Source organism: Coregonus clupeaformis, chromosome 23 (genome assembly GCF_020615455.1).
Source record: "Coregonus clupeaformis isolate EN_2021a chromosome 23, ASM2061545v1, whole genome shotgun sequence".
NCBI lineage: Eukaryota > Metazoa > Chordata > Actinopteri > Salmoniformes > Salmonidae > Coregonus > Coregonus clupeaformis.
In genome coordinates, this window is record NC_059214.1 from 28,468,236 (window position 1) to 28,491,891 (window position 23,656).

A 23,656-nucleotide genomic window follows, 5' to 3' on the forward strand; every position below is an offset into this window, starting at 1 on the left:
ACCTTATCCCCTAGCCTAGCTAGGGGATACTGGCCCCCCCACGGGCCCCCCCCACGGGGCCAGTATGAAAAATATTAAAATAATGTATGCACTAACTGTAAGTCGCTCTGGATAAGAGCGTCTGCTAAATGACTAAAATGTAAAACGAAAAATGTTAGCCACACAGCTAATGTTAGCATTAGTCACCTAGCCACCTAACTAACGTTAGCCACAACAAATTGTCATTCGTAACGTATCATACAAAATGGATGATGGAGATCCCCAAATTAATACATACCATAAAACGTTACATATCAGACTAATTTGAGTTTCCCCTGATTTTATTTTACTATGTTATGTCTACCCCTGAGTCCAGGTTGGATTTTCACAAAGTCAAATGAATGTATTCTGTTATCGGTTTCATGATGCTTGTATCTAAACCAAAGTAGAACGTTATAAGATTGTTTTATACATAATTTGGGATCTCTATAAGCTACAATATGAGGTCCTAAACCTAGCATGAAAGTGCCTCTTTGTAGCTGTGTGGGATAATATAGTCATAATATTTGCCTTGGGGTATGTTGAGCCAATGGGCAAGGGGTAAGTTGAGCCAATGGCCAACATACCCCATACAAATGATTATAACATGTCAGTTTAATGCATAATATTTTTGCAATGTGTCATGCATATGAACTCAAGATAGTGCATTTTCATTGTTACAAAGCAGATATCATCATGCCCTGTGTACACAAACGTAAAACAGGCAGGGGTCTAGCCCCCCTTGAGGTTCTTGAGAGAGCAGCCAAGGAAGTGAGAGAAGGGAAGAAGTCCATTCGAGTATCAGCATCGGATGAAAAAATTGACTGAATGACACTGAAGAGGTACATTGACAAAAAAGAAAGTTGGCTGGATGTCCTTTGGGTGGTGGAACATTCTTGATAGACACGGGAAACTGTTGAGCGTGAAATACCCAGCAGCGATGCAGTTCTTGACACACTCAAACTGGTGCGCCTGGCAACTACTATCATACCCCGTTCAAAGGCACTTAAAATTTTTGTCTTGCCCATGCCACACAGATACACAATCCATGTCTCAATTGTGGTCCTCTGTAGCTCAATTGGTAAAGCATGGCGCTTGTAACGCCAGGGTAGTGGGTTCGATCCCCGGGACCACCCATACGTAAAAATGAATGCACACATGACTGTAAGTTGCTTTGGATAAAAGTTTATATTAAATATTATATTATATTATTAATTGTCTCAAGGCTTAAAAATCCCTCTTTAACCTGTATCCTGCCCTTCATCCACACTGATTGAAGTGGATTTAACAGGTGACATCAATAAGGGATCAAAGCTTTCACCTGGATTCACCTGGTCAGTCTATGTCATGGAAAGAGCAGGTGTTCCTAATGTTTTGTACATTCAGTGTATGTAAATATCTTTGTTAGAAAGAACACTATTATAAAGTAGAGATGCTGAATGTAAAAAATTGTTCAACATACCCCATTCCCCCCTACTTTACTGAAGAGGTGGTCAGACAACATGGATGATCCACTACTCTAATGGTATTAGAACACATAGAGAGACCTTTGTCTGTACACAGACTCTGAGACAGCATCTAGGCCTATTTTCAGTACCTATTCTCAATATAATCAAACACAGATGGTCTGATCTCTATGAGTATGGTCTGTATTTGTCCATGTTCCTTTCAAATCATCCAGTTCCTGGAAAGTCATCTGAGAGCAGAGCAGATTGTCTGAGTGTGTGTGTGCTCATCCGATATTTTCTTACTATTTGAGGGAGCCTGGCAGGGAGCCAGGGGGTGTTAGTGTCCCAATATAATTAAAGTGCCCAGTTGGTGTTTGATTTGGGCAGTACTGTATCAACACTGGGCCAGGTTACATCTGAGAAGATAGCCTGGCACAGCTTTATCAAACATGAGGTACAATATCTTCTCTTCTGATAATTTTGATCATTAGTGTGATCCAGAGTTTCATAACATAATTTTTCCATTTGTCCATTAATCATGGCTGGTGTTATTTCTGTTACTCTCCCATATTTTTCCCCACAGGAACAGTTTACTTCTAACTCTTGAGTCCCAAAAAATAGAATATTACCATATTCCTTTGAGAGTACCAAGGTGGTGGAATATATGGAATTCTTCATATTTGGAGCTAGCAAGGCCATGTCTCAGTTTTCCTGCCATTCAGTTCTTAACACATTACTTGATGAATCAATCAATATCCAACCATTGCTCAAGTTCTAGAAGTATGACTTTTGCTCAGGTGGACACCTGGTTATGCCATTACTTAACAAATTGCTGAGTGGACTATCCTGGCTAAATAAAGATGAATTGAATTGAATCCACTTCGACTAATGAAGATTTTAGTTTGTGTAGGCCTATCTCAAGGGTGAATGGATGTAAAAACCCAACTGTGAAGCACCACAGTGTCACATTCAGACAGTGAAATGTCTTGGCATTTTCCAAGACACGGCCATATTGTTTCTGTAAACAGATGAGTTGAAAAAATGTGCTATGGGTTTGAGATTGTACGTGGAAGGCAAAAAAAATAAAAGGATCAATCCAATAATTATTGGATAATAAAGCCTGGAAGGAAGTCTAGAAACAGAAATGTGTTCAAAACTGGTCAGCCTAGGGTCATGTACTTTGTAAATATACTAAAATAGACCAAACAAACAGATGAGCCATTCTCCATCTGTAGCCTAACAGCCTCTCTGTTCTCTCCTCTGTCTCACAGCCAGTCACAGGCAGACAGGGAGAAAAAGGTGTTGTTCCAAAATGAGAGTCCTGTCGTACCTGATAACCTTCCTCCTCCAAACAACGTGCGAGAGCCAGGGTGGCATGTGATAATGGGGCAGCAGCAGGGCTAGTTGAGACGTAGAGCATGCATGCTTGGATATTGGAGACGTACAGTGGAGGTGGAGGACAGAGAGAGGAGTGGAGCTGGTTGTCTGTGTGTGTGCGTGTGTGTGTGCATCTGGGGGAAGGAGAGAGGGTAGGGTAGGGAAAGTGATGGGAGGGGCCGAGGGGGAGACAGAGGCACTAGCCGATCAACAGAATGGGTCCTCCCCTCTGTGAAGAGAGGGATTCTGTTTGCTCAGAAGGTTGCCTAGCAACTCTGACATCATACAGTAAGTGTGCACACAGCAAGGAGATGCACAAGAGGAGGAGGGGGAGGTTCAGCAGCAGAGTGGCACCTTATGGATCAGTTTCTGTCTTAGCGTAGAGTATGTGTGCATGGGCACGTGCAAGCACACAAAACATGATTGCTTGCAGTGCACGTCAACCTGTGATATCAACACACCATGTGGAAGGACCAACCCACTATCACAAATTATCCTGTAATAGAGACAAGTTACTTATGCTAAATTCATGACAGACACACTAAAAAGTAAAACAAATGGTGTCCATCACACATATTTGTAAATAGTGCATTTAAAATCACAGAAGAAGGCAGTAAGTTACTTAAAGCAGAAACGATAGGAGGGGGGATGGATGGATGGATGGATGGATGGATGGATGGGTGGGCATATACGCGAAGGTCTAGCAACCCAAACGTTGCGTGTTCGAGTCACATGATGGACAATTTTAGCATTTTAGCTAATTAGCAACTTTGCAACTACTTACTACTTTTTAACTACTTAGCTATCATGTTAGCTAACCCTAACCTTAACCATTTAACTACTTAGCTAGCATGTTACCTAACCCTACTCCTATCCTAACCCCTACCCCTACCCCTAACCTTAACCCCTAGCCTAGCTAACATTAGCCACCTAGCTAACCTAGCTAACATTAGCCACAACAAAGAAATTGTGTACTGGACATGAATGCATTATTTAAAATAATTATGTGGTGGACATCAAAAATCGTGTATGGCACACAAATGAGTTATGAAGAAAATCGTGTTGTTAACAATATGTATTTTTATGTGTGCCTGTCACGAATTTTGAATAAGTCATTTGTGTCTATTTCACGATAATCTGTGATAGTGTGTTGGAAGTACGGAGCATACTGTATGAACTCAATTATACAAAATGGGATAAATGGAATCCCACACACTAAACTCCTTTCTGACAAAACAAGGTCTATGAGTGGTGTAAAGCTTCTATGTTTAAGTCATTTCACTAGAAATTGAGATCTTTGTTACTTGGAGTTCCCCGAAAAATCTGAGAATGAATATGATGTATGTGTATATGCGAAATGCAAAACATGATTCCTTCACTGCACGTCATCACACTATGTGAATCGGGGAATCCTTTTGATATACACCTCCCCCAGTCTGCAGGACAAATGACAAAACAAGACCTGTGAGTGGAATGAGTAAGGCTTCTATTTTTAAGTCGTTTCACAGGAAGAAGAGTCAGGTCTTGTGGTCCCCCCTGATGATTGAATGAATCATGGAATGAGCAACGTGCAACCCTTATTATTCCTAAATCAGAAACTTGCCAAAATCCAATGAGAAAAAAGCCCACACAGACACAGACAGAGAGTCAATCTAACCATCCTTTTGCCAGACCTCCTCTCTCTGTTCAGTGTTCTAATGGACTGCAGTGAGTAATTGAGCCATTCAGACTGTTGATGTTGTGAAGAAAAGAGAGAGGAAAGGAGAGTGGATATTAACATCTCTAAGTTAATACTCAGCTTCTCAGCTCTCAGCTCTGCAGAGCACCTACACTACTACACTGTGATAATGGGTCAGCAGAAGTAGAGATGTAGAGCATGCATGCTTGGAGATTGGAGATGTACAGTGGAGGACAGAGAGAGGAGTGGAGCTGGTAGTCTGTGTGTGTGTGTGTGTGTGTGTGTGTATGTGTGTGTATGATTGTGTGTGTGTGTGTGTGTGTGTGCATGCATGCATCCGGGGGAAAGAGAGAGGGTAGGGTAGTGGAAATGAGGGGAGGAGCCGAGGGGGAGACAGAGGCACTTTCCGATCAACGGGATGGGGCTTCCCCTCTGTGCAGAGGGATTCTGTTTGCTCACAAGGTTGCCTAGCAACTCTGACGTCATACAGTAAGTGTGCACACAGCAAGGAGATGCACAAGAGGAGGAGGGGGAGGTTCAGCAGCAGAGTGGCACCTTATGGATCAGTAGTCTCAACAGTTTATAAGGTCTAGAAAGGCACAGTAGCAGGCCATTCTGGCTGTATTTCTACTTCTGAAACTGAGATGCGCTTTCTGTTGCAGATCCTCATTCTCCCAAGTCGTCCTATAATAACTCGGCAGGCCCAGTTATTCAGGAAAGCTTAACGCGCGCTCTGCCTCCTCTCCAATCCAAGCAGCTTTTCCTCACGCACCTAGAACCTAACGCTTCAATATAGCCTAAATATTTGTCATTTCACTTTTCAAATGTATTACCTTTTATATGTGGCATAAACACAAGCAGTCATAATATTTTAATCTGATTAGGCTACTTCAAAAGTATCCTGTAGGCATGCACACGTTTGTCCAAAATACAGCATCCTCAAAATGGCTTGACATTAACCAGGTTTCCATCCAACCTTTTTATGCGAGTAAAGTACATGTTGGATAAAAAGGTCACGACATCATGGGAAAGCATGGAGTATATTAGGCTAGATTAAATAAATGATGATGAACTTCACAGGGTGGTGAAAGTGCACAGTGATGAGCTTGATGCTCCTTTCAATACATATCGAGAGTCTTATTCTGGTGACATGATGATCGATGCTTGGCTGCCCTTTGACAAAAAACACACACACAAAACACACCATGTGGAAGGACCAACCCACTATCACAAATTATCGTGAAATAGACACAAATTACTTATGCTAAATTCGTGACAGACACACGAAAAAGAAAAAAAAATGGTGTCCACCACACACGTATTACTTAAGACAGAAACAATAGGAGGGAGGTTGGTCGGGGTGGATGGGTGGGTGTATATGCGCAAGTCTAGTATTCAGACCCCTTTACTTTTTCCAGATTTTGTCACGTTACAGCCTTATTCTACAATTGATTAAATTGTTGTTTTCCCACATCAATCTACACACAAAAACGGAAATATCACATTTACATAAGTATTCAGTCCCTTTACTCAGTACTTTGTTGAAGCACCTTTGGCAGCGATTACAGCCTCGAGTCTTCTTGGGTATGAAGCTACAAGCTTGGCACACCTGTATTTGGGGAGTTTCTCCCATTCTTCTCTGCAGATCCTCTCAAGCTCTGTCACGTCATGGGGAGCGACGCTGCACAGCTATTTTCAGGTCTCTCCAGAGATGTTCGATCGGGTTGAAGTCTGGGCTCTGGCTGGGCCACTCAAGGACATTCAGAGACTTGCCCCGAAGCCACTCCTGCGTTGTCTTGGCTGTGTGCTTAGGGTCGTTGTCCTGTTGGAAGGTGAACCTTCGCCTCAGTCTGAGGTCCTGAGTGCTCTGGAACAGGTTTTCATCAATGGATCTCTCTGTATATTGTTCCGTTCATCTTTCCCTCGTGCCTGACTAGTCTCCCAGTCCCTGCCGCTGAAAAACATCCCCACAGCATGATGCTGCCACGACCATGCTTCACCGTAGGGATGGTGCCAGGTTTCCTCCAGACGTGATGCTTGGCATTCAAGACAAAGAGTTCAATCTTGGTTTCATCAGACCAGAGAATCTTGTTTCTCATGGTCTGAGAGTCCTTTAGGTGCCTTTTGGCAAACTCCAAGCGGGCTGTCATGTGCCTTTTACTGAGGAGTGACTTCCGTCTGGCACTCTGCCATAAAGGCCTGATTGGTGGAGTGCTGCAGAGATGGTTGTCCTTCTGGAAGGTTCTCCCAATTCCACAGAGGAACTCTGGAGTTCTTTCAGAGTGACCATCAGGTTCTTGATCACCTCCCTGACCAAGGCCCTTCTCTCTCGATTGCTCAGTTTGGCCGGGCGGCCAGCTCTAGGAAGAGTCTTGGTGGTTCCAAACTTCTTTCATTTAAGAATGATGGAGGTCACTGTGTTCTTGGGGACCTTCAATGCTGCAGAAATTTTTTGGTACCCTTCCCCAGATCTGTGACTCTACAAAATCCTGTCTCGGAGCTCTACGGACAATTCCTTCGACCTCATGGCTTGGTTTTTGCTCTAACATGCACCGTCAACTGTGGAACCTTATATAGACCGGTGTGTGCCTTTCCAAATCATGTCCAATCAATTGAATTTACCACAGGTGGACTCCAATCAATTTGTAGAAACATCTCAAGGATGATCAATGGAAACAGGATGGACCTGAGCCCAATTTCGAGTCTCATAGCAAAGTGTCTGAATACTTATGTAAATAAGGTATTTCTGTTTTCGCTTTGTCATTATGGGGTATTGTGTGTAGATTGATAAGGGAAAGAAATCATTTAATCCATTTTAGAATAAGGCTGTAATGTAACAAAATGTGGAAAAAGTCAAGGGGTCTGAATACTTTCCGAATGCACTGTATACAAAATGTGATATTGGGAATTCTGCACTCTAATCTCCTTCCTGACAAAACAAGGTCTATTAGTGGTGTAAAGCTTCTATTTTTTAGTCATTTCACAAGAAAAGGAGATATTGTTACTTGGAGTTCCTCAAAAAATTATAGATTTAATATGATGCATGTGTATATGCGAAATGCAAAACATGATGCCTTCACTGTCATCAGACTATGTGGGAAGACAGAGCATTCTTTATGAGCTCAATTATACAGAATAGGAATCGGGGAATCCTTTTGATCCACACCTCCCCCAGTCTGCAGGACAAATGACAAAACATGAACTGTGAGTGGTATGAGTAAGGCTTCTATTTTTAAGTCGTTGCACAGGATGAACAGTCATGGAATAAACAACGTGCAACCCTTATTATTTCTGAATCAGAAACTTGCCAAAATTCAATAAGAAAGAAGCCCACACAGACACAGACAGAGAGTCAATCTAACCATTATTTTGCGTGACCTTCTCTTTCTGTTCAGTGTTCTAATGGGTTGCAGTGAGTTGTTCAGCCATTCAGACTGTTGATGTTGTGAAGAAAAGAGAGAGGAAAGGAGAGTGATATTATCACCTCTGTGTTCATACTCAGCCTCTCATCTCTTTTCCTCTCCCAGCTCTGCAGAGCACTTCCCCTACTACACAGATGGGCCAAGGTTTTCTCTCTCTCCACTCAACATGCTCTATCTGTCTCAGGGTTTCTGTTAGCCGGTAATAGTCTGCTTTTGGTAAAAAATTACAATGAAAAGCCGCTAAATAAAACTGTCGCCCGCCAAATAATACTTTTTAGCCTATTCATTGATGGAAATACCAGTCAATGGAAATACATTTGACCGGTCATGCTTATCGGTCTATAGGTTAATTTGCACAATTTTGTAGAATTCATACATTAATTTGCATAATTTAGTGGAATAGAATTGCTGCGTGTGTATTTTCGTTAGTTGTTATGTTTATCAAACGAGCACAGCATACAGATACAGAGCATATGAGCGGAAAATCTGTCAGACAGTGGGAGAGCTGCTGCTACAGCTTCTCAAACAGCTCATTCATTGCTGCTGGAGTGAAACGTGCTTTTATAAGCCCAATCATTGCATAACAATTCTAAATGCAATCTCGTGTTAAAAACCATTAAAAATAGTTACTATTTTTATTTCTCAACTGGTAATTGAAACGCGCTTCCCATTCGCCATGCAATTGCATATAGGCAACGGTAGGCAGGCTTCAGCGCGTCACACACCACTTTGCAATGAGCTGGAAGCAGTATGCATTTTGAAAACATATACTTAAAGCTAATTGCATTATGGAACGAACATTTGCGCGTAGCCTACTGCCTTGTGTGCATTGCTGCGCTTATAATGTGAAGAAATAATAGTTTATCAACATTTTAAGCTAAAATTGCTTTAAAGAAATTAAACATAATGTAGCCTAGGCCTAGTGGTTATATGAATTTGGGATCTATAGTCCCACAACTGTCCCAGAGTCTGTTTGGAATAGACTATTTCTTTCTCGCAAAGAACGACAAGCTGACCAATAGAATAAGTGAACTTTTCTACTATGGGAGATATTAGTGATTTTGCTGTTCCTTACTCATCTTGTTGGCTGAGGAAAAGTAAATGTGGCAGTTTTTCGAACATCTTCAAAGTGCCCATTGGAATTCGGTAAGAAGGACGCACGCCGTTGAATTCTCGAGTTGCATGTTCTGTTAAGATGAATAACCATAATTGAAATGTGATTTCTGTCATTCTGAGCACTGTGGGTGGACGCCCTAATCAACTTACTCACCCAATGCGTATGGGTCCGCTAAATTCCTCAAATGTCCGTTAAATGCGTATGGGTCCGCTTAAATTCCTCAAATGTCCGTTAAATTAAAACAATGCCAGTCAACCCAGAAACCCTGATCTGTCTCTGTCTGGTACTGTAGAGACAATGGTGACTCAGAGGTTTTCTGTGTCCTTACAACTCAAGCCATATGTAGTGTTGTCAGACAGTACACCGAGGACTACTCTCTCCAAACTCACTGACCGCTGTTTCTTCCTCCCTCTACTGTAAGCTTTAATATTTCATTTGGCTGAGGTTTTTGATAGCTTTCGATCTAGCAATAATGTGTTGATGTGATTTAAAAACGAAATTGGAAGGAACAGATTTACATTTATATAAGTTAGTTGATTCTAGCTCTCTCTCTACCTCTCTCTCTCACATACACACCTCCCTTACACACACTCACCTACAGTCTTTCTTTTGAACACAACAATCAAAGTACCACTCACACAAATTCTGAGAGCACAATAAGCCACCCACTGATCAGCATCTGACTGTTATTCCTCTCCAAGTGTAGCCTGGTCCCAGATCTGTTTGTGCTGTCTTGCCAGTATTGCAAATAGATCTGGGACCAGGCTATCTTTACACTGCCAAGGGAAACAAACTTTACTGTCCCTCAATAGTTCTATTACGACCAGGGCAAATGTTTACCTAGCGCAAACAGATCTGGGACCAGGCTACTTTTACACTGCCAAGGGAAACAAACTTTACCGTCCCTCCCTAGTTCTATTACGACCAGGGCAAATGTTTACCTAGCGCAAACAGATCTGGGACCAGGCTACTTTTACACTGCCAAGGGAAACAAACTTTACCGTCCCTCCCTAGTTCTATTACGACCAGGGCAAATGTTTACCTGTTCTCTCCCATTTCAGGAAACAGACATGCAAAATGTCTTAAGAACGATCTACAAAACGTCTAAAGAAAAATCAAGGTAGGACTAAAGGGAGTGAGCGGTGTACTCTACCTGGAGTGTACTCTACTTCGCCAGTACCTACTGAAACATAAATGCACAACGTGCACTGGAGTGAGCCGTTTATCTCGCCTGAATGGCTGGAGCATGTTAGAGATACAGCACTGCCAAATTAGGACACTGATCGCCACGACGATAAAAGAGGAGGTGCAGTGACATCACCTTCTCTAGAGAGAGGGGAGGAGGAAAAGAGAAGGAGGGGGGCAGAGAGAGAGAGAGAGCGGGGAGAGAGAGGTAGTGGGAGAGAGAGATAAGAGAGATAAGGAAATGCATGGAGGGGTAGATTGAAAGAGCATAATCAGTCAAAGGTAATGACAAGACAGCCAAAGCCAGACAGGCACAGCCAGGGCCCATATCCACAAGCGTCTCGGTACTGGTCTAGGATCAATTTAGCTTTTTAGATCATAGTGAATAAGATTATATAGAGGGGGGACCTGATCAGCACTCCTACTCTGAGATGCTTGCTTGATACACGCATGTCTCACCCTCATAGGATTCAGTTTATCTTCCATTCACATAACACGGGCTAGCCTACACCAGCCCAACATGGGCTAGCCTACACTAGCCCAGCACAGGCTAGCCCACACCAAGCCCAGAACAGGCTAACCAACACCAAGTCCACACCAGTGCAACACAGGCTAGAGGACACCAGCCCAACATCGGCTAGCCCACAACAAGCCCAGCACTGGCTAGCACACACCAAGCCCAGTTACTTCATAATGGTGCTCATTCAAATATTTGGGGGTGTGGTTTGCAAATTACGCAATTCATGTTGTTTAGTAAAAATTGCTGACATCACTGTTCTGAACTTTAAAACCAATTATTTTGTAAACATATTTTTTCAGATAGAACCTTATAGTTCTAAAGTCACTAGTTATTTTTGTGCAACCGTTACTGAGAGTGTCGCTCCAGTTTAAACGTTTACGTTGTGTAATCTCCCCCAAAAATGTATATGTACGCTGCCAATGATGAAGTGCATGTGACATATGAGAAACTTTAAAATTGCTCTGGTAATAATATAAATATATTTGATAGCAACACATCATGCCAATGTGGACATGTTTGCTGGGAGGAGCAACAATGGGACGTAGGATCCCCTCTTCAGGAAGTGACTGTGGTAGTCATGATAAAACCATCACAATGTCTCCTTATCAGTCAGTATAGGCCCCAACATGACCCTCTATCTGCTGTCAGCTTGAAGTGACGTGTGTGTGTGTGGATGTGGCAGGGCTTGCAAACTATCATGGATTATAAAGGGAAACCCAGCCGCAAGCTGCCCAGTGACACGAGCCTACCAGACTAGCTAAATTCCTTCTGTATTTGCTTTGAGGCAAGCAACACGGAACCATGTATGAGTGCACCAGCTGTTCTGGACGACTGTGTGACCTCGCTCTCCATACCAATGTGAGTAAGAACTTTAAACAGGTTAACATTCACTAGGATTACCAGGACACGTACTCAGAGCGTGCGCTGACCAGCTGACAAGTGTCTTCGCTGACATTTTCAACCTATCCCGACCCAGTCTGTCACACCTACATGTTTCAAGCAGACCACCATAGTCCCTGTGCCCAAGAACCCCAAGGTGACCTGTCTAAATGACTATCGCCCCGTAGCACTCACATCTGTAGCCATGAAATGCTTTGAAAGGCTGGTCATGGCTCACATCAACACCATCATCCCAGACACCCTGGACCCACTCCAATTTGCATACCACCTCAACAGATCCACAGATGACGCAATCTCTACTGCACTCCACACTGCCCTCTCCCACCTGGACAAGAGGAAAACCTAAGTGAGAATGCTGTTTATTGACTATAGCTCAGCGTTCAACACCATAGTGCGCTCCAAGCTCATCACTAAGCTCAGGACCCTGTGATTGAACATCTCCCTCTGCAACTGTATCCTGGACTTCCTGACAGGCCACCCCCAGGTGGTGAGGGTAGGCAACAATACATCCGCCATGCTGACCCTCAGGGATGTGTGCTTAGTCCCCTCCTGTACTCCCTGTTCACCCATGACTGCATGGCCGCACACGACTCCAACACCATCATTAAGTTTGCTGACAACACAACGGTGGCTGGTCTGATCACCGACAGCATGTAGGGAGGAGGTCAGTGACCTGGCAGTCCCTCAACGTCAGCAAAGGAGCTGATCATGGACTACAGGAAACGGAGGACTGAGCACGTCCACATCCACATCGACAGTGCTGTAGTGGAGGGAGTTGAGAGCTCCAAGTTCGTCAGTGTCCACATCACTAAGGAATTATCATGGTCCACACACACCAACACAGTAGTGAAGAAGGCACGACAATGCCTCTGCCCCATCAGGAGCCTGAAAAGGTTTGGCATGGGCCCACAGAAAGTCAAAAAGTTCTAAAGCTGCACCATTGAGAGCATCTTGACTGGCTGCATCACCACTTGGTATGGCAACTACTTGGCATCCAACCTCAAAGCGCTACAGAGGTTAGTGCGCATGGCCTAGTACATCATTTGGGCTGAGCTGCCATCCAGGACCTCTATACAAGGCGGTGTCAGAGGAAGGCCCTAAAAATGGTCAAAGACTCCAGCCACCCATGTCATAGACTGTTCTCTCTGCTACCGCACGGCAAGTGGTACCGATGCACCAAGTCTGAAACCAACAGGATCCTTAACAGCTTCTACCCTGTCACGATAGTTGAGAGACGGGTCAGACCAAGGTGCAGCATGGTATGCGAACATCTTTATTAAACTGGATAAACACTGACAAAACAACAAAAGGCAACGAAAACGTGACGTCGGAAGGCTATACACTAACAAGCCAAACACACAGAAACACAAACAAGATCCCACAACCCAGGCAGGAAAACTGGCTGCCTAAGTATGATCCCCAATCAGAGACAACAAGCGACAGCTGCCTCTGATTGGGAACCACACCCGGCCAAACATAGAAATACAATACATAGAGTTTCACACCCTGACCAAACTACCTAGAGAATAACAGTCTCTCCAGGTCAGGGCGTGACATATCCCCAAGCCATAAGACTGCTAAATAGTTAGTTAGATAGTTAACCAATAGCTACCCGGACTATCAGCATTGACCCTTTTTGCACTAACTCTTTTGGTTTATCACATACGCTGCTGCTACTGTTTATTATCTATCCTGTTGCCTAGTCACTTTAAAAATATATAAATAATATATTTAATCACATACACTGAGTGTACAAAATATTAGCAACACCTTCCTAATATTGAGTTGCACTCCCTTTTGCTTTCAGAACAGCCTCAATTCGTCGGGCATTGACTCTACAAGGTGTCGAAAGCGTTCCACAGGGATGCTGGCCCATGTTGACTCCAATGCTTTCCACAGTTGTGTCAAGTTGGCTGGATGTCCTTTGGGTGGTGGACCATTCTTGATACACACGGGAAACTGTTGAGAGTGAAAAACCCAGCAGCGTTGCAGTTCTTGACACACTCAAACCGGTGTGCCTGGCATCTACTACCATACCCCATTCAAAGGCACTTCAATCTTTTGTCTTGCCATTCACCCTCTGAACTGCACACATACACAATCCATGTCTCAATTGTCTCAAGGCTTAAAAGTCCTTATTTAACCTGTCTCCTCCCCTTCATCTACACTGATTGAAGTGATTTAACAGGTGACATCAATAAGGGGTCATAGCTTTCACCTAGTCAGTCTATGTCATGGAAAGTGCAGGTGTTCCTAATGTTTTGTACACCAGATAGGTGCAGTGAAATGTGTTGTTTTACAGGGTCAGCCATAGTAGTACGGTACCACTGGAGTAAATTAGGGTTAAGTGCCTTGCTCAAGGGCATATCGAACGGTTTTTCACCTTGTTGGCTCGGGTATTCAAACCATCAACTTTTCTGTTACTGGCCCAACGCTCTAATCATTTGTCAATGACCTCGTATCCCTGCACATCGACTCGGTACTGGTACCCTGTGTATACAGTATAGCCAAGTTATCGTTACTCATTGTCTATTTATTCCACTTTTTATTTTATGTCTATTATTTCTCATTAGTAGTAAGCATTTCACTGTTAGTCTACACTTGTTGTTTACGAAGCATATGACAAATATAATTGTATTTTATTGTGTGTGTAGGGAAGAGAGCAGCGGACAGGGGCTACAGATATTAAACAGGTCCGCATGTCAACAGAAATATGAAAAACTGCTGGCCTGGCAAAAGCATACCCCATTTACTGGGTGACAAAAGAAAACCATGTCAACAGTGGGGCACTCAGGAAAGAGGACAAGCGAGCGCTGAACCGAAGTGTCACTGTGTCAAAGGCTTCCGACCGTAACCAGGGCAAGGGTCAAATTCAGTTCAATTCAGTCAATTCAATAAATACACTGGAATTGGAATTTCAGTTTTCTTCCTGACTTGACTGAATGGAATTGACATGAACCCTTTCCATAACCCGAATGGTCTCAGTGTGTGAGAGGGCAAGTGAGGAAAGACGATGATAGCTGGTTGAGGAAGGAATTTTGACTGGCAGTTTTCATGGCAGTTGCACCTAAAGTCTAAAGACAGTTTCTGTTTACAGAAAAGCTTGAGGTCCAGATTACTTTCTGAGCAAAAAATTCTTAATAAAAAACGGTTCAGCTTGAACTACCACACAAGACAAAAGCCCAGTGTCTGCCTGGCCTACACGTGGCAGCATCACGGCCCAAACTTCAAACAACTGAATACTAAATACTAAACTGCAATTTTGTTGTCCACTTAGTGTTAAAAACAAGGCAAACAAGGAATAAAGATCAACCTTTTTTGGAGTAAACAAATACTGTTCTGATTATAAAACAGTTTCTCTGTAGTTTTCAAATCAAATTAAATCAAATTTTATTTGCCACATGCGCCGAATACAACATTACAGTGAAATGCTTACTTACAATCCCTTAACACACAATGAAGTTTTTTTAAAAGTGTTAAGTTAAAGTAAAAATTAAAAGAACAGTAGGGAGGCTATATACAGATGGTACCGGTACAGAGTCAATGTGCGGGGGCACCGGCTAGTCGAGGTAATTGAGATAATATGTACATGTGGGTAGAGTTAAAGTGACTATGCATAAATAATAAACAGAGTATCAGCAGTGTAAAAGAGGGGGATGTTGTGGGGTGGGGGGGCAGTGCAAATAGTCCGGGTAGCCATGATTAGCTGTTCAGGAGTCTGGCTTGGGGGTAGAAGCTGGTAAGAAGCCTTTTGGACCTAGACTTGGTGCTCCGGTACCGCTTGCCGTGCAGTAGCAGAGAGAACAGTCTATGACTACGGTGGCTGGAGTCTTTGACAATTTTTAGGGCCTTCCTCTGACACCGCCTGGTATAGAGGTCCTGGATGGCAGGAAGCTTGGCCCCAGTGATGTACTGGACCGTAGCAGTTGCCATACCAGGCGGTGATGCAACCAGTCAGGATGCTCTCGATGGTGCAGCTGTATAACTTTTTGAGGATCTGAGGACCCATGCCAAATCTTTTCAGTCTCATGAGGGGGAATAGGCTTTGTCGTGCCCTCTTCACGACTGTCTTGGTGTGTTTGGACCATGATAGTTTGTTGGTTGTGATGAGGTGGTGTTGAAGGAGTCAGGCGCAGGAGGGTAAATCACAGAATAACAGGCTTTAATCCGAAAAATACAGGGTTATGCAGAAATGTGTCAAACACACTCCAGGGCACAAAACAGGTGCATTTAAAAATACAAGGCACATGGCAAAATACTCCCGTCGAACAAAATACACGAGCTCCACCGAGCTTCACTAACCTTCACAATAAACAATCACCCACAAGGACAAGGGGGCAGAGGGAACACTTATACATGGACTAATTAGGGGATTAGAACCAGGTGTGTGTGATAACAAGACAAGACAATTGTGATGATGATTGGGGCGGCAGTGGTTAGCACTCCGGTGACGACGAATGCCGAAGCCTGCCCGAACAAGGAGGGGAGGCAGCCTTGGCCGAAGTCGTGACATTGGTGATGTGGACACCAAGGAACTTGAAGCTCTCAACCTGTTCCACTACAGCCCCGTCGATGAGAATGGGGCATTTTCAGTCCTCTTTTTTTTTCCTGTAGTCCACAATCATCCCCTTTGTCTTGATCACGTTGAGGGAGAGGTTGTTATCCTGGCACCACACGGCCAGGATAACAACCTATAGGCTGTCTCATCATTGTCGGTGATCAGGCCTACCACTGTTGTGTCGTCAGCAAACATAATGATGGTGTTGGAGTCGTGCCTGGCCATGCAGTCATGGGTGAACAGGGAGTACAGGAGGGGACTGAGCACGCACCCCTGAGGGGCCCCCATGTTGAGGATCAGCGTGGCAGATGTGTTGTTACCTACCCTTACCACCTGGAGGCGGCCCGTCAGGAAGTCCAGGATCCAGTTGCAGAGGGAGGTGTTTAGTTCCAGGGTCCTTAGCTTAGTGATGAGCTTTGAGGGCACTATGGTGTTGAACGCTGAGCTGTAGTCAATGAATAGCATTCTCATGTAGGTGTTCCTCTTGTCCAGGTGGGAAAGGGCAGTGTGGAGTGCAATAGAGATTGCATCATCTGTGGATCTGTTGGGGCGGCGGTATGCAAATTGGAGTGGGTCTAGGGTTTCTGGGATAATGGTGTTGATGTGAGCCATGACCAGCCTTTCAACGCACTTCATGGCTACAGACGTGAGTGCTACGGGTCATTTAGGCAGGTTATCTTAGTGTCCTTGGGCACAGGGACTATGGTGGTCTGCTTGAAACATATTGGTATTACAGACTCAGTCAGGGACATGTTGAAAATGTCAGTGAAGACACTTGCCAGTTGGTCAGCGCATGCTCGGAGTACAAGTCCTGGTAATCCTGGCCTTGTGAATGTTGACCTGCTTAAAAGTCTTACTCACATCGGCTACGGAGAGCGTGATCACATAGTCATCCGGAACAGCTGATGCTCTCATGCATGCTTCAGTGTTGCTTGCCTCGAAGCGAGCATAGAAGTGATTTAGCTTGTCTGGTAGGCTTGTGTCACTGGGCAGCTCGCGGCTGTGCTTCTCTTTGTAGTCTGTAATAGTTTTCAAACCCTGTAACATCCGACAAGCGTCAGAGCCGGTGTAGTACGATTCAATCTTAGTCCTTTATTGACTCTTTGCCTGTTTGATGGTTCGTCGGAGGGCATAGCGGGATTTCTTATAAGCGTCCGGGTTATAGTCCCGCTCCTTGAAAGCGGCAGGTCTACCTTTTAGCTCAGTGCGGATGTTGCCTATAATCCATGGCTTCTGGTTGGGGTACGTACGTACGGTCACTGTGGGGACGACGTCATTGATGCACTTATTGATGAAGCCAGTGACTGATGTGGTGTACTCCTCAATGCTATCGGAAGAATCCTGGAACATATTCCAGTCTGTGCTAGCAAAACAGTCCTGTAGCTTAGCATCTGCGTCATCTGACCACTTCTTTATTAACCGAGTCACTGGTGCTTCCTGCTTTAGTTTTTGCTTATAAGCAGGAATCAGCAAGATAGAGTTATGGTCAGATTTGCCAAATGGAGGGTGAGGGAGAGCTTTGTACTCGTCTCTGTGTGTAGAGTAAAGGTGGTCTAGAGTTTTTTTCCCTCTGGTTGCACATTTAACATGCTGGTAGAAGTGAGGTAGAACGGATTTAAGTTTCCCTGCATTAAAGTCCCCGGCCACTAGGTGCGCTGCCTCTGGATGAGCGTTGTCCTGTTTACTTATGGCTTTATACAGCTCATTGAGTGCAATCTTAGTGCCAGCATCGGTTTGTGGTGGTAAATAGACAGCTATGAAAAATATAGATGAAAACTCTCTTGATAAATAGTGTGGTCTACAGCTTATCATGAGATACTCTACCTCCGGCGAGCAAAACCTCGAGACTTCCTTAGTATTAGATTTTATGCACCAGCTGTTGTTTACAAATATACACTGACCGCCACCTCTTGTCTTACTGGAGTCAGCCGTTCTACCCTGCCGATGTAGCGTATATCCCTCCAGCTGTATGTTATCCATGTTGTCGTTCAGCCACGACTCAGTGAAACATAAGATATTACAGTTTTTAATGTCCCATTGGTAGGATAACCTTAATCTTAGGTCGTCTAATTTGTTTTCAAATGATTGAACATTGGCTAATAGGCTTGATGGAAGAGGCAGTTTACTAGGCACCCAGACCTACGTCCGTGATATCTCTGTCTCTTTTTCGTCTGCACATTGCTTAGTGGCGCAGTGGTCTAAGGCACTGCATTGCAGTGCTAGCTGTGCCACTAGATCCTGATTCGAATCCAGGCTCTGTCGTAGCCGGCCGCGAACGGGAGACCCATGGGGCGGCGCACAATTGGCCCAGGGTAGGGGAGGGAATGGCCGGCAGGGATGTAGAGCATGGCGTTTGCAACGCCAGGGTTGTGGGTTTGATTCCCACGGGGGGCCAGTATGAAAAAATAAAAAATAAAAAATAATGTATGCACTCACTAACTGTAAGTCGCTCTGGATAAGAAAGTCCGCTAAATGACTGTAAATGTAAAATGCTAAGCCTCAAACAGCTACTCACCCAAAAGGTATTCCTCTAAAGAAATGTTTTCCTACAATTTACAGAGTCAGGGATTCTTTCATAGCTTGCTAAATACATTTTAAGGTATCATGGCTAAAGAACACTAGCAAGCAATAATCTCTGATATGCACTGACACTGAACCTATAAGGTCACTATGGACCTGAACATCCGTCCTTAAGGAATGAGTCTGACCTGCGCACACCTGCAATCACCTACTGTTCATATGGGTGCCACCTGCTTTGCATGTTTGTGTTCTTCATCCAGTGGGTTATTGTGTGTCTGTTTGTGTGTCAGGCCTATCTGCCTATCACAGCTCTCGGACATCCTTTGTGAAGACCACATAGGCAACACCTTAAAATATGTAATATCTTAGCTTATTCTCAAACGTTCACAGTCATCGATCTAGGATCAGTTCTATGAAGCTGTGCTCAGCTGTGCTCAGCTGTGCTTAATATCACAGCCTTGCCATAACTCAATTTGAATGGGACTAATAGTACATTTGAATGACACACACACCCGGATTGAAACAAAGAGGAAAAAGCATCATGCCTTATTAATTGAGCATCCAGCAGCCCATTGAGGTGATGTAGGGTACACAGGTCAGTCTAATAGGGATTGAACCACTTGAGCCCTGCTCTTTGAGGGTGCTTCCTTCCTCAGCCAGGCTCATTATGACATGCAGTATAGCAGCCTTGTGCCGATGACCGTGGATTGGAGGTTTGACAGAATTTCATTAGATGTACTGACAAGATATGAGGAAAGGGGTACAGACCAAAGGCAAAGTTCAAGTCAAATCTTTAATCTCCTGGTAGTTTAGTGAGAGAACTGGAGCATGGTCAACCTTGGGCCCCTGGACTGAGGGAGCTTGGTCTTTGCCCATAAATGGTATTTGTCCATGATTCGCTCTGTCGGTACGTCAGACAGGATGCAGAAACAGTCACACATACACACACACACACACACAATCCCTCTTCCCTCTTCTTGATCCCATACAAACACAGAATTAGCACCTCTCATCCATGTAATCACAACTCAACTCCGTCATCTCTCTAAATAGGATATTGTACTTAGTGCCTTCCCCAACTCCTCATCACACAAAATTTAGCCTGACTGTTTTTATTCAGCTTTCTCCCCCATGTGCACCTCCTTAGCTGAGAAAGCATCAGAGCTGTGCAGCCAGGCCGTTAGGGCTCTCTATTCTCTTGAGGGCGAAGGGAGGCTCAGAAATACCACAAGTATTTATGGAGGGGCTGCTGGATGTCATGGCAACAGGGGGGGATTGGTATAATATTGTGGAGCTGTGCATGTCGTGGTGGTGGTGAAGCCAAGCTACAGTATACTGTACTAGATACTAAAGGCCATGCATGGGCAAGCAAGCAAGACTAGGCCCGTTTACATCCCCAGCCTCGGGTTGTTCCTTATCCCTTCTGACCAGCTCCAGCATGGGGGAGGGCTGGTTCTGAAGAGGCCTGGTGCTGGGAGACAACCAGACTATGAGGCAAACATTTATATGAGGGAAATGAACACCTGTACATCAGAGGGAAGAGGGTTTTAATGGAACAAGAAAACATCATTTAGATTTAGCCATGTACAGTATCTTACTATGGGCTCTGAATATGAAATTCACAGGATGGGTTATTCATTACAAAAGCAATAACTAACTCGATAATTCAGCACAACTCCACATTGGATCGCATACCCAAGAGAAACATGTATAAACCACGAGTTACGACTATTTTGTCCAATTACCCTTGACTTGTTTGACAAATTAAATCACTATTATCTACCATTGTGTTATCTTAATTTGACCTAGGACTATTGATAAACTTCCCAAGAGAGAAAGCAACAACATGTTACCCAACATTAGTTACAGCCATAGAATTAGAATGAGTAGAACAGTATTCCCCATTCAAAGGCAAAGATGCTCAGCTGTAACCACAAAATTAGAAATGAGTAGAATGGACATAGAACCTCTCATTCTAATTATATGGTTACAGCTGGGCATCTTTGCCTTTTCTGATAACTGGGCTTAACAGATGTCTTTGCTTGAATCCCAAATGGCACCCTATTTACTACGCAGTGCACTACTTTTGTAAGGCTCTAAGCAAATATAGTACACTACATAGGAAATAGCCATTTGGGATGCAGATTTCTGTTAGTAATCAATCACCTGGAGGCAGTCTATGAGATTGGTCATGTTAATCCCATGGAACCACTGGAGGCAGATTCTTATTCACCTATTGATCCTTTCTCACTCCATGTCACGAAGCAGGAGAGACCAAGCTGTCCACTATGGCTACAGTGGGACGTCACAGTCATCGTCCCCCATCTTTTCACTTCCTTAACCACTACCTGCTATTTCAAACCTAACCCTGACAACCTCCCTTTATCGTGGATGTAAACTGTAATCTAAGTGGCACCACGGACACTCCTACAGTATACACACACAACAAACATACTTAAACACACCTACGCAGGCACACACACACACGCACACACAGGCACACGCACCCTCTGATTTCCCAGTGGTCTCTATCTCTCGGAGAACGTGAGCAGCATAGTCAAATAGCTAGTGTTGAATGAAACTCTTGTTCCTCCTCAGTCTCTGTAGGCAGGCAGGTCTTCACTCTGAGTGTATCATGGAAGAACAGAAGCATCCTACATTGTTTATTACCCAGCCTGCGAATCAGGCATCCCGTCCGGGCGTGAATAACCATTGCTTTCGGTAATTGGATGATGAGGCGTAATTAAGAGTGCCGATTCGATTTAATCAAAGTCTGGCGCCTGAATCACATGGTACAGAGCGAGAGAAAGAGAGAGAGAGAGAGAGAGAGAGAGAGAGAGAGAGAGAGAGAGAGAGAGAGAAAGAAAGAGAGACAGAGAGATACAGAGAGAGAGAGATAAATAGAGAGAGAACACAGCTCAAGGTAAACGGTGACAGCCTTGACACACAGAGGAGAGGACTGGAAATCTGTGACAGCTATCACTCGACCCCTCTCACAGCAGCACAGTCAAGAATGTGCTGCATATTTTTTTATGTGTGAAAATGTGCTAAATTATAATCTATTTATGAGAATGCAACTCTTCAGACAACACAAACTCTTGTCGGAAATAAACCATGACAAAAAGAGGGTAAGTTGAGCCACCCTTGTTTCTAGGAAACCATACACAAAATGAATCATTTTACCAAATATTTAAAAAGAGGTCATCATTTCATGGAGTCTGTGAAGGAAGAAACCACATGGAAAAAGTGGTAAGCAAGTTAAGTCCAAAAAACGGATTTTCACCAAGTCAAATAAATGTATTGTGTTAGAGGTTTCCTGAAGCCTGTATCTAAACCAAAGTAGATCATTTTAAGATTGTTCTATACACCAATTAGGGTCTCTATAATCTTCAATATGAGGTCCTAAACCTAGCATGAAAGTGCATCCTTGTAGCTGTGTGGGCCAATATAGTGAAAATGTTTGCCTTGGGGTAAGTTGAGCCAATGACCATGAGGTAGGTTGAGCCAATAGCCAATGGCAAGTTGAGCAAGTGTTTTCTTCCCCGGCGTAATGCAAGGCATTATCGCTGGAATATGAGGTAACAACAGGGCCTATGTCAAAAGTGTTTAAAAAAAGAACAAAGTATTTGTTAGGTGTTAAGCCTGAGTTTAAATATAGTTAAAATGTTTTAAAGACAAAAAAGTTATTGTGATTGTCTTGAATTGTGTTTGGGAAATAAAGAAAGACATGGTTTTTAAAAGGTAGTGGTAATATTTCATTCAGTACAGACATTTGTAGACGGCTCAATTTGTAAATAGCTCAACTTACCCCACTCTCCCCTACTGTTCATCCACATTTTTGTGTATGAAGACATTCTACAAATATGTCCAAAATATGACTATCCGTCTCAAAAATCAGCAAACGTGGCTAAATATAAGATATAAGAAATAAATCCAGCTCGATGTGTCTGAGAGAAAGGACAGTAGGGTGAGTTCAGTGGAATGACAGAGTAACTCTGTTTGTTTATGGCCCCACCATCTTCCCCATACATCCATCATATCCTCAATCAGCACACACACTGGCCCCCATTAGACCAAAACAAGTTTTAGTATCATTGTCACTAAGAGACTGACCACAACAACCCAGATATCAACGCACACTGGGACAAAACAGAGGAAAGTGAAAGGGACTTGGCAAGATGGAAGGACAAATAAACGCACACACACATTCCAGCGAAACAGCGACAGATGGCGAGAGCAAGAAAGCGGTCAAGGGCTGGTCAGAAAGCAATAATCAATGGACAATGATTGTCCATGAAAAAGAGAGAAAGAAACATGGAGATAAGCAGAGAATGAGAGAAACAAGGAGAGAGAAACAGAGAAAACAGAAAGAGAAACACAGAGAAACAGAGAAACATAGCTTGTCCCATACCTCTGCCCATCCAAGTAGTGGTGCTGTCTGTGTGTGTGTGTTCCTTCCTTCAGTATGGGTTGATAGGCAGTCCGTTCCAAGCTGCCCGGGGCATGAGTTGCTTTTCCTTCCCCCGTGAGCAGCGCAGCGGACCCCCTTACAACACAAACAGGCAGCTCCAGCTACACAGCACAGCTCCAGCTACACAGAGAGGCACAGCAGAGGCACTGGAGCCCCGGCAGAGGCAGCAACATCCCTCCCTCCCATTCAGCCTGAATTAATTAAGCTTTTTTTCTTCTCTCTCCCTCTTGCTTAGTTCCTCTCCTTCTCACTGTTGCTATATAGCTTCCTCTCTCTCTCTCTCTCTCTCTCTCTCTCTCTCTCTCTCTCTCTCTCTCTCTCTCTCTCTCTCTCTCTCTCTCTCTCTCTCTCTCTCTCACTGTCACCGACTCTCTGTTCAGTTTCCTCCCACTCTCTCTCTTCTCTCCCTTTCTCTCCCTTTCTCTCTCTGCCCTGGTGAGTG

At 43.9% G+C, this 23,656-nt stretch overlaps 1 protein-coding gene across 2 annotated transcripts in view; it reads right to left on the bottom strand.

Moving 5' to 3' along the window:
- The window catches only part of LOC121537033 (diacylglycerol kinase beta), a 160,999-nt gene extending 137,553 nt beyond the window's left edge, over positions 1 to 23,446 (bottom strand). For both annotated transcript variants that reach the window (XM_041844776.2, XM_041844775.2), the window contains exon 1: positions 23,155 to 23,446. The gene's annotated coding sequence lies outside the window, so the exon portion shown is untranslated. The remainder of the gene's footprint in view (positions 1 to 23,154) is intronic.
- Between the last annotated feature and the right edge of the window lie 210 nt (positions 23,447 to 23,656).